Here is a 12,178-nt window from a genome sequence, read left to right on the forward strand (position 1 = left end):
TTACTTAAATTAGTCGTTAATCTGATTACTGTAATCGAGTAGTTATAGGCGTTACTGCCGTAAGTTTCTTTAGAACATACGCGCTTCTTGTACACACGTTTCTTTAGATTTTTTTATGATTCTAAAACTTTATACAAATATAAGAAAGCAAAACAAATAAAATTTAGCTAGAAAAATATTGTAAAACTCTAGGAAACTGTTGATTCAGGTTCGAAAATGATGACCATTTTGGAATCCAAGATGGCGGCCATGTACTGTCACAAAAGTCGTCATGGATGAATGAATCTGCACACCTAAAACCCATATAACGACATCCATGATGACTTTTGTGACTTGGATTCCAAAATGGTTATCATTTATTATTTGTCATTTTTGAAATCCCTAAAACCTATAAAACCTATCAGGAATCAATTACGAAATGCTCCTCTGATAGATAAGTAGTTAGAAAAAGTAATCACGTAACCGTGCGTGCAACTAAAATTTGTAGTTAGTAATCAAAATTTTTAACTACTTTTACGGTTACTTTTTGTAGTTAGTAATCACGATTACTAACTACATAATGTAGTTGTAGTTAGTAATCAGTAGGTAGGTTAAATTTTGCCCAACACTGCTCCCGAGATTTTCATATATCTGTCGTAGTCTGTCCTGATGATGCCTGGTAACCCTAGTGCTCTTTACATGCGAGACAATGTAGCTACTTAGTGTGCTGTGATGGATAATGTTGCAGATGTGCCTGGACGTTAATTATCTATTTACTCATTCCGTTAAGTATGGCTAAAATTGTATTCCTAATTGCCTCAAGTGGCCTTAAAAATAAACTGTTTGTTCGTGATTTAATATTGATTTACATACATATATTTAGATACATACCTTATCTCGCATCTCGCCCTGCTCTTTTCTTTGTTGTCTCTGAACTTTAAATATAGATTGATATTGACTTGTGCTTTTGAGTATAGCCTGTATACTCTACTCTAGATTTTGTTATAAGGACATTGATGATGACAATAGATAGAAGATAAGTGGCTGTAATTACAATCAAAATACGCCGCCTTATGACCTTATCTATTAAAAGTAATTTAAAAGATCAACATTCTTACATGCCAATTCGAACGTACTGTATACACTGACATCAGAATGATATTTGAACCATATTATTTAGTTAAACATAAGGCCTACTTGAGCAAGCCAGAGTATTCTGGAGTAGGAAGAGGTGCTCAATTATCTCAAATTGGGCATGCTATATTATTTACATCTTAGACTAAGTACATTTTTATTGACACCGCTTAGATTTTTTACCACATTTGGCCACGCGCTACATTATAGCCATTTATCTATTGTGATCTTACCTATACCCAAAAATGCCAGAAAGATGTATTCCTAATCAACCTTAATTTTCTCGAGAGTTTTCAATTTTTTCCCAGGTGTCAATACAATACAATTAAATACAAACACTCTTTATTCCACCTCTCAATAGATAATTTTTAAGAAAAAAAAACCGACTTCAATGGGGGTTGCCGCTGCAAGTTCACTTATTGTTGATGGTGCACTCTTAGATTCCAGACAATGAAATGAAAAAGACAGCATTTTTTGCCTAACTATGTAGAAAAGGAGGTAACACCACCCACTTTTCTAGTAGCATTTCGTTTTTGTAAGGGTCGCAGTTCTAACCTAACCTAACCCACTTTTCTGATAGCATTTCGTTTCTGTAAGGGTCACAGCTCGAACCTAACCTAACCTACTTTTCTGATAGCAGTTCGGTTATGTGAGAATCGCAGTTCAAAATAGTCCGGGTCCAAGTTTGAGTCTGGGTCCATAAGGAAGAGAACAAATCGCCAAACGTGAACTATGTGTCATTGAAGAGTTCCATTCTGATCATCATCAGCAGTTCCACTTCATCAAATGTCACTTTTTTAAATGTAAATGCTGGATTTGTTGATGAAAATCCAAAATTCACTATATGTATGCCTTTCACATTTGAGGAGTTCCCTTGGTTCCTCGTGGGTTTTATCATCAGAACTCGAGCTTGACAAAATATGCCTTAAAAACTTAAGTTGCTTAACAAACATAAAGAAGAGGACAAATCGCCAAACGTAAACTATGCGTCATTAAAGAGTTCCATTCTGATCATCATCAGCAGTTCCACTTCATCAAATGTCACTTTTTAAAATGGAAATGCTGGATTTTTGATAAAAATACAAAAATCACTATATGTATGCCTTTCACATTTGAGGAGTTCCCTCGATTCCTCATGGATCCCATCATCAGAACTCGAGCTTGACAAAAATGTTTCTTGAAAACCTAACTTGCTTAACAAACATAACGAAGAGGACAAATCGCCAAACGTGAACTATGCGTCATTAAAGAGTTCCGTTCTGATCATCATCAGCAGTTCCACTTCATCAAATGTCACTTTTTTAAATGTAAGTGCTTGATTTGTTGATGAAAATACTAAAATCACTATATGTATGCCTTTAACATTTGAGGAGTTCCCTCGATTCCTCATAGATCCCATCATCTGCTTTTTGACAAAAACGGGACCAATTTGTATGTATATACTTACATGCATCGGGCGGGTGCATCTACGTACTAATGATACCACTGAAAGAAATAAGGCACACCTAAGTCTGAAGCTAAAGGTTCGTGCTCTAAAAGATAAATGGTGGACAGAAAAAGCAACCGAAATGCAACTATATGCAGACACAAATCAAACGGGTAGGTTCTTTGAATGTCTTCAGGGTATCTTTGGACCAAAATCGCAGAAAATAGCACCTATCTACAACAAAGATAAGAGCTCCCGACTGACAGAGCAGTGCGACATTCTTAACCGATGGGCAGAGCATTTCAGTGATGTTCTAAATCCTCCAACCCAGACCACTGACTTACTATACATCGAGGCAATTGAAAATTTACCCACGCAAGATGCTTGCCAATCCTCCATCATTTGTCGAACTCAATGCAGCATTAAATAGACTACAGAACTCCAACACACCAGGGCTGGATAGCTTGCCGTCAGAATTATACAAATATGGCGGACCTAACATTAAAAGTAGACTGTTCGATCTCGTCACGAAGATATGGGAACGTGGAATCGTGCCGCAAGATATGAAAGATGCCTCCATTTGCAAGTTATATAAAGGCAAAGGTGACATTTCTGACTGCAGCTCCTACAGAGGCATCTCACTCCTATCTACTGCCGGTAAGGTCCTTGCTCATATAATAAATAAAAGATTACCCTTCTTGCGGAAACATTGCTCCCAGAAACCCAATGTGGCTTTCGCCCAGGCAGAGGCACAGTAGATGCCATCTTTGTAGTTAAGCAAGTTCAAGAAAAAAGTCTAGAACAACATCGTCCTCTGTTTATGTGCTTTGTCGATCTAGAAAAAGCCTTTGATCGAGTACCACGGGAAGCCCTTTGGGTTGTGCTGGAAAAAACTGGCTGCCCTGTGAAGTTTGTTAACTTAATACGCCAATTCCATGATAACATGATGGCAAAAGTTCGACACGAAGAGAACTTCTCAGACCCCTTTCCAGTCACATGCGGTGTAAAGCAGGGATGTGTCTTGGCGCCCACTCTGTTCGCGTTATACTTTGCTGCTGTATTGAAAGACGCAACCAAATCCTGTAGCGAGCTTATAGAAATAAATTCGAGAGCAGAAAAATCTATCTTTGACCTTTCTCGTTTTAGGGCCAAACGTCAAATTAGTAAACTTTCCATAATGGAAATGCTATACGCAGATGACGTTTGCCTTATGGCGGACTCTGCGGAAGCCCTTCAATCCTACGTGAATTCCCTTAACACGTCATGTCGTCAGTTTGGCTTAGTTATAAGTGTGATAAAAAACAGGTTTTGGTGCAACCGCCTAGGGGCTGTCACATAGAGCACTCCAGTATCAGACTAGATAGCAAGGATCTGGAAGAGGTGTCACACTTTAGGTACCTGGGAAGCCAGCTCCGGAACGACAATAGCCTGACGTCCGAAATACCATCCAGGATAGCCGGTGCAGCCGCAGCGTTTGGGAAACTAAACAACCGTGTTTGGCGATCACATGACCTTAAATTAACAACCAAAATTATGGTCTATAAAGCCATAGTCATACCAACTCTTCTTTATGCCGCAGAAACCTGGTGCTGTTACAAAGCAGATATTAAAAGGCTGGACTCCTTCCATCTACGCTGTCTTCGCTCAATTCTGCGCATAAAGTGGCAAGACAAAATACCGAACACGGAAGTCCTGCGTCGCGCCAAGATGCCTGGTATCGAGGCACTCATCATCAAACATCAGCTGAGGTGGGGTGGCCACGTCGTGCGCATGGGCAATAACAGATTACCCAAAGCTGTGTTCTATTCCGAGCTCTCTAGCGGAAAAAGGAAACAGGGGGGTCAGTACTTGCGCCATAAAGACGTCCTCAAGCGTCACCTATCCACTTGCGGTATACCGAGCGATTCCTGGGAGGAAAGAGCGATGTGTAGAACGGCATGGCGCGCAACTGTTCATAAAAGTGTAGAGCAATACGAGCAGCAGCGCTTAGAAGACTTGGATGCTAAGCGCCATCTCCGTAAGACGCGCCCGAAGCCTTCGTACACCTACACCTACAATTCAGCCGGCCAGCTCCATTGCGTACCACGCAATCGCATCTTCAAAACCAAGTTTGGCTTCGCAAGCCACATTAGAGCGTTCCATGTTTCCCATTAAAAACGGTTGGAGTCGCCGTCGTCGGACACGGCGAGGAGGACATTATTATTATATACTTACAATCAAAAAAAGAATTTTCAAAATCGCTCCAGAAATGACGGAGTAACAAACATTAAAAAAAAACCGAATTGAGAACCTCCTCCTAAGAAATCTTGAAGTCGGTTAAAAAACAGTACAGAAAGATAACAGCAAGTCAGCAACAGAAGTAGATGTAAACAACAGGCGGTCTTATCAATTATTTCTCTTTTTTTTTCGCAAGTTATACATTATAGGCCACATGGTCCTTCTCTCAAGTCTTCCGTGCCTATGAAGCCGATGGTCCCGGGTTCGAATCCAGGTAAGGGCATAGGTCATAGGACACAGATATTGACGATATTGTTTTCTATGTATAAAGTATGTATTTATCTATATACGTATCTAGCACCCATAGTCCCATAACACAAGCTTTGCTTAGTTTGGGGCTAGGACGATCTGTATAAGATTGTCCCAAATATTTTTATTTATTTATTCTCTATTATGCAGGTAAAAAAATAATACAAATTCATAATGTACGGATGTCTAGGTACCCTAGGTACTGTCCGCGCGCCAATTCCGTGCATTCGGAGGTCGAGGAAGTGAGAGGGTGTGCGCCGCGCCCGTACGTACAAAATGACACTACTCTGTCATGACGCCCAACATTCCTAACATTCCTCAGCCATGCACGGAATTCGCGCGCGGACAGTATCCCTAGGTACCTACTTGTACATAAATCAACTCTCTCAGTATGAATTTCATAGACTAACATAAGAGGCAAGCAAACAACTACGGAACTTTTTGAAGGAGTCGGTGTAATCATCCAAATCGGTAAACTTTAACAACCAGCTATTTGGCACACTTTCAACCTTTCATAGCTTAGCTCGCCATGGCCTTTACTGTTTTACTTTTTGTAGTTCAATTAAACCATGCACTCGCTATTTCCCTTCTGCGATCGTGTATGCAATGCACTTCATGTTTTTGAATGATGCAAATATTCCACGAATTGTATGTATTCTGTATACCTACCTGTTAGGGCTTCGTTAGGCATTTTGAGAGCTAGCCAAATCAATCTATTGTTACTTTGAAAAACAAAAAAGTCAGGATGCGATTGCATTACCGTTTTCCGGATTTTTAGTCTCAAAATGCAATCTGTAGAGGGGTATTGCACTTTACAGGCCTCAGGAATTATTTAATAAGCCTCTGGTTCTTGCCAAGGAGAAGCGATAATTCATAATTCTTTATTGCAACCATGGTACAGTATAGATGTAAATTATAATATACAATGTCTCACATGGACCCTGTAATGGCACAGCATATCAATAGCTTACTCATAACATATTATTATTATATTTATTGTATTGTATGTAGCAAATTATTAATTTATCTAAAAAAAAAATATCAGGTCATAAAACAATTCTTATAATTACACATGAGATCATTAATAAATGTATTATAATAAATAAATTATTGTACAATATTCATATTATATTTTTTTATTTTATTTAGGTAAGTATGTATGTCATAGTAATTTAGGTAAGTATGTCATTGTTTTAATAAATTACTTAGAAGGTGTCTGTAACATTATCATTAAAAAAGTCCTTTAAGTCGTAGTAGCATTTATTTATTAGAAAGTCTTTCAACATTTTATTAAATTGTTTCTCATTTGCTTGAGCTTTAATGTCGTTTTTAAGGTGGTTATATGGGGCATTTTCTATGAAAAGGGACCTTATTGTCGATGGCGCTTATGCCGCACAGCGCCGCGCGGCATTGTATTTATATCGGAGCATCGTTAATATTGGCGTAAGCGCCATCGACAATAAGGTCCCTTTTTATAGAAAATACCACATATATTTTAACTGCCATGACGTTTGGACTTGTACTATGGAGTTTGAGTTTAGAAGTTGACGGCAAAGCTAAATCATGTTTAAACCTTGTTTCGAAGCGTCGGGGCTGGTCTAATGTTTTCTGGGGTTTGTTGGGGCGAATGTTTTCTTACGAATTTACAGGTTTCGGAAATTATACATCGAAGTTAGGGTCAGAATCTCGTAGTTAATGAAATGTGGTCTACAGCTCGATATACCCAGAATGCTGTGCGAAGCCATTCTCTCTTTGCCTAGCCACGTCCCATTTCATTTGGGGTCGGCTCTCCTCGTCAATCTTCGCCACACTCTTCGGTTCTGGGTCGTCGTGTCGTTGATTTGGGCTTTCTTTAGGTCATTGTTGATGACAGACATCCAAGTTTGAAGGGGTCTACCGGGATTCTGTGCTGTGCGAAGCCATTGAGATTAAGAAATATCCAAACTTTAATAGGGAAGATGGCTTTTCTCTTCCACCAGCTTGGACTACCGAGTCCATCTGATAAAGGTGCAAGCGAGACTTAGACTGTGAGACCTTAGTGTTGGATGATGTTGGACATTCTGAGTATAATTATTATGTTTTGAAAAGATGTGTCTCGCCGAGTTTGTTGCCGGTCCCATATTTGGATATCCTCCTACAATTTTAGGAGGGAATTAAATCTTTTCGGGTCCGAGGTGTAGGGTTGGAGCCGGCGTAGCTTTATCGCGAGTATATGTGGTATTTTCTATAAAAAGGGACCTTATTGTCGATGGCGCTTACGCCAATATTAACGATGCTCCGATATAAATACAATGCCGCGCGGCGCTGTGCGGCGTAAGCGCCATCGACAATAAGGTCCCTTTTCATAGAAAATGCCCTATATATATATCTTTACTTGAAAAATAGTTGTATAACAAGCCTTATGAACCGATTTTGCATGTACAACCAGCCTTAAAGTTTATAGTCTATGATACGCGATATAATCCGTTTTTCATAGTTTTATTTTATGTAGAAGAATGTTTGATTATTGCTCTTTTATAAATTACTCATCTCATGGTAAAAAGCCTGACAATAATGTTTGTATAAATCGTACTTCTATACCTGTTTGAATGCGAGGCAGAAGTGACTCCATTAAAAGTTTGAAAGCGCTCGTAGTTTAGATAATTTACGGAGCGAGTTGTGCCTTCAAATAAAGGCATGTGGTTAATGAAAACTAATGAATTTATGCTCATGTTTACGTTCAGGTCCTGACATAAGCATCACAGACGACAAAGTTCGAGGTGATATGATAAGTAACTTTAGAAAAGTGATGATCGTCATAACAGTTACAGGTTCGAAACATAGTAGTGACTGCATACTCGTTAAGTACAAACAGTATATAAAATGTCGCAGCAGTAATGTCGTTGCAGTAATGCAGCTGCACTAATGTCGCAGCAGTAATGTCGCTGCAGTAATGTCGCAGCAGTAATGCATCTGCAGTAATGTCGCGGCAGTAATGTAGCTGCAGTAATGTCGCAGCAGTAATGCAGCTGCAGTAATGGAGCTACAGTAATGTCGCAGCAGTAATGCAGCTGCAGTAATGTCAGTAGTAGTAATGTCGCTGCAGTAATGCAGTTTCATGTCTATAACTACTTGTATATACTATGTCTATGTGTCACCATATGAATGAGAATGACAGCGCCCTCTTGACAATAGGCATAATGACAGTAATTAAAAGTCACTAAAATATTATATTTATTAATGAAACTTGTCGTAAAATACGAAAAACGTATTTTGGTAAATGATAATCGGCGAGATTGATAAATGTTTTGTTAAAATAAAATTACAAAATACGCAAGTCCGCCATGATTCGGTGAACACCGATCAGAGCGAATGACGTCACGTTCATGTAAACAATTATCCAAAGTATTTTCAGTACTGGTAATTTTATTTACGATTCACGGATTCAATTTAAGTAGTTTAAACCGAATATTAACTAATAATAATAACTTGAATCATAGAACAAGGATTTACTAAGGCAAACAGTGCTCATTTGCATCATCACATCGATGATGATGCATGGATGATGCTTGGAGAGTTTTTACAATCAAAGCAGAATTTAGAAATGTCAAAAGTTCCTCGTAAGTACAATAAACAATATTTATAATTACTTATGTAAAAATCATACTTACTAATTTAAATAATTAACTAAATCCAAATCCTGTAAAATCCCTTTTAATGTGTATTCTATAGCAGGTTAATATTATAATTTGTCATTATCTATTAAAGACCACACAAGACCACACTGGTGTAATTTGAAACCTAACCTCAGAAACCTACTCTTATGCAACTTTTATATTAAAGACGCCTCAAACAAGATAGATACGGTTAGGTATAGAAACTAAATATAAATTAGTTAGGTACTCACATTGAAATGATCTTCGCAACAATAATGATGAGTCTATGGCACTTAAGTTTAAGCTACTTGTTTCGTGTTGTTTTATTGTGTCATGTGTGGAACATGCACAAATAACTTATTAGGGGTTGTTATTGATGTATTATTACTCTGAGGAACCGCACAACATTTATACAGTTTGGTACTTATCCATATTTAAATAAACAAATTAGGGATTTAATAAGCTTCTAAGGAACGCCTAGAACGTGCGTTTTGTTTATAATATATTTATATCTGTCATCATGCCATTATCATTAGCCCCCTCCACAGCGAGCGAGTGTGGAGTTGATTTCGCTGATTAGCGACTAGACTCCACACTCGCGTTTGCGGCTTCGCGCCGCGATTCGCGCACGAGTGTGGAGGGAGCTTTATATTACTGGTCAGGGTGCCTGGACAAGAGACAATCGCTTGCGCTACGATAACGAAACGCTTTGTGTCTCTCTATTACTCTTCCACATTGGTGCGACAGTGACAGTTGCGTTTCGTTTGCTACGGAGCGTAAACATATGGCACGTTGGCTACGCACCCAGGTCATGTCTCTATATATAGTTGATATATAGCGTCGGCCGTCGGCCGGTAGTATACATACTATACAATAGATGGCGCGTAGCGGTTTCGTATTAACGTAGAACATGACAGTTGACAGTGGAATCATAATTGGAGTCCGGACGGGATGATCAAATCGACCGATTCGATCAGAAAAAAAAATTGGCGTCAATCTTCAATGTTAGTCTTATGGTGATATTTGAGCGCTCTAAATTTTTGCCCCCAAACGCGAATACTAGATTCACGTATTGGTATTCTTGCGTCCGCACCTCCATTTTTAACCGACTTCAATTTCATAGAAGGAGGAGGTTCTGTATTCGGTTGTGGCTATTTTTATTATTTATTTTTTTATGTATGTTCACCGATTACTCCGAGACCCGTGGTCCGATTTGAGTAATTCGTTTTTTGTTCGAAAAAGTTGGTCCCATATTAATCTGGTTCTGATCTGATGATGGGATCCCTGAGCAATTGAGGGAACTCCTCAATTTTTAAAGGCACATGTATGGTGATTTGGGTGTTTTCATAAGCAACTTGAGCATTTTCTCTCGAAAACGACCAATTTGATGAAGTGGACCTGATGATGATGATTGTTTTGATGATCGTGATGATGATTTTTTAATGTAGGATGTTCAGCGATTACTCCGAGACCCGTGGTCCGACTTGAACAATTCTTTTTTTGTTTGAAAGGAGCTACCTCCAAGGTGGTCCCACATTAATCTGGTGCTGCTCTGATGATGGGATCCACGAGGAATTGAGGGAACTACTCAATTTTTAAAGGCACATGTATGGTGATTTGGGTGTTTTCTTAAGCAACTCGAGCATTTTCTTTCGAAAACCACCAATTTGATGAAGTGGAGCTGATAATGATGATTGTTTTGATGATAATAATTTCAGCGATTACTCCGGCACCCATGGTCCGATTTGAGTAATTCTTTTTCTATTTGAAAGAAGCTACCTCCAAGGTATTTTCGTAATATTTTTGGTTTTGATCTATTGATGGAATCCGTGAGGATATGAGGGAAACTCCTCAATTTTTTAAGACACGTGTATGGTGATTTCGGTGTTTTCTAAAGAAACTCAAGCATTTCCTCCCAAAAACCACCAATTTGATGTAGTACAACTACAGTTGGCTGACAGTTGGTTGGTTGGCAGTTGGTTGACTTCAAACATATCAGTTGGTAACGCATATACTTAAACACGGAACCCTAAAAAGGATAATATTTTATTTCATCCTTTTTAAGTCGGTTTATCTTTTTGTTATAAAAGTTTTTATATCGGTAATATTGGTCATAATCGGCGATCAAGATCAGCGAGCCAAATTGGCGTTTGCGTCCGCACGTACGGCCTGATTTGATAGGACAATTTAATCAGATTGGCGAAAAATTGTCCCGTCTGGACTCCACTGAATAGGTATCATGGCACTATCTTTACTTTTGATTAGGTACAATACTATACTAGGTACTAGAGATTTAGGTCTTGTTCTAAGATACCTATTATACTCGCATTTTCTTTTTTTGGTATAGTTTAAAATTATATGAATAATATGATAATATACCTATATGATCCTTAGCAAGCGGCGTTGACCGACGGCGCGTCCGCTGTCCAGTGATACGTCGATATTAAAGCAACCTTTAGCGAGTGGCCTCAGTATTCTCAGAACACACTAGTTACGTAATTCGTCGAAATGTATGGTGAGCATGAGCTCTGTAATCCCAAAACTCTTTGTCACATTAAAGTGACAGTCTATACGTATACATATAAGTAATAAAAATAATTTTCTGTTTTCGAACCATATTGTCGTCACTAGCCGGTAATCTTATTAGATTACTTTGATGTCATTTCATTTCATTCACACTACTCGAATTTGCACTCTGTACTAGTTTCCGCTGAAAACACACCGTGGTCAGTGGTACAGAGACATAATTGATAAGAGAACCCGGAGTAGGACGCAAGTAATTAGGGAGCGAAAAGCAATTAGGACTTTAATAGAACAGCGATGCTCGCGGCTGGAATAGGTAGTTATCCACCGTTAACGTTTGCTCTTTTTATTGCCCTGTTTCAGGCTAATGAAATACGTCTACATATATAAAAAAGTTTATGTACCTCGCGTGGCGAAACTACGACCCGGTGGCTCAAGTGCTCGCCGCGAACTTCAGTCTGCTCCCGATCGATGTCTGCTTGCGACGTCAGGTTTTAAAAACAAAATGGTTTCTTGCGCAATAATTAACTGTTCAAACGCTACCAATAAAGTTGGAGCTGTTAATGGAGGTATTTCCTTTCATTGGTAAGTAAAATTTGTCCTTAAATATCTGTTATTGATTAAAAAACTATTTATTTTATTATTTTCATCAAAACAGTAGCGGGCGATTGTGTGCCAACGCTAGCTTTCCATTGCGGCTTAAATTTGACGAGCCAGACTTGGCGTGCGTTCAAAACCAGCGATGTAAAAATAAGCTATTCAAACTGTCGAGCACTGTCGAGTCACGTTCAAGGTCGATTTCTCATTTTTTCTGTCAAAAGTAAGTATAGTGCTGTACACTGCGATTTTCTTACTCGATTATTAAAATCGATTTTGAAAACAGACGAAATGATAATTACGTTCTTATATTATTATTATGCAGCTATACCTATATAATGTACGTAGACCAAAGCAA

Source organism: Cydia strobilella, chromosome 2, assembly GCF_947568885.1.
Source record: "Cydia strobilella chromosome 2, ilCydStro3.1, whole genome shotgun sequence".
Taxonomy (NCBI): Eukaryota; Metazoa; Arthropoda; class Insecta; order Lepidoptera; family Tortricidae; genus Cydia; species Cydia strobilella.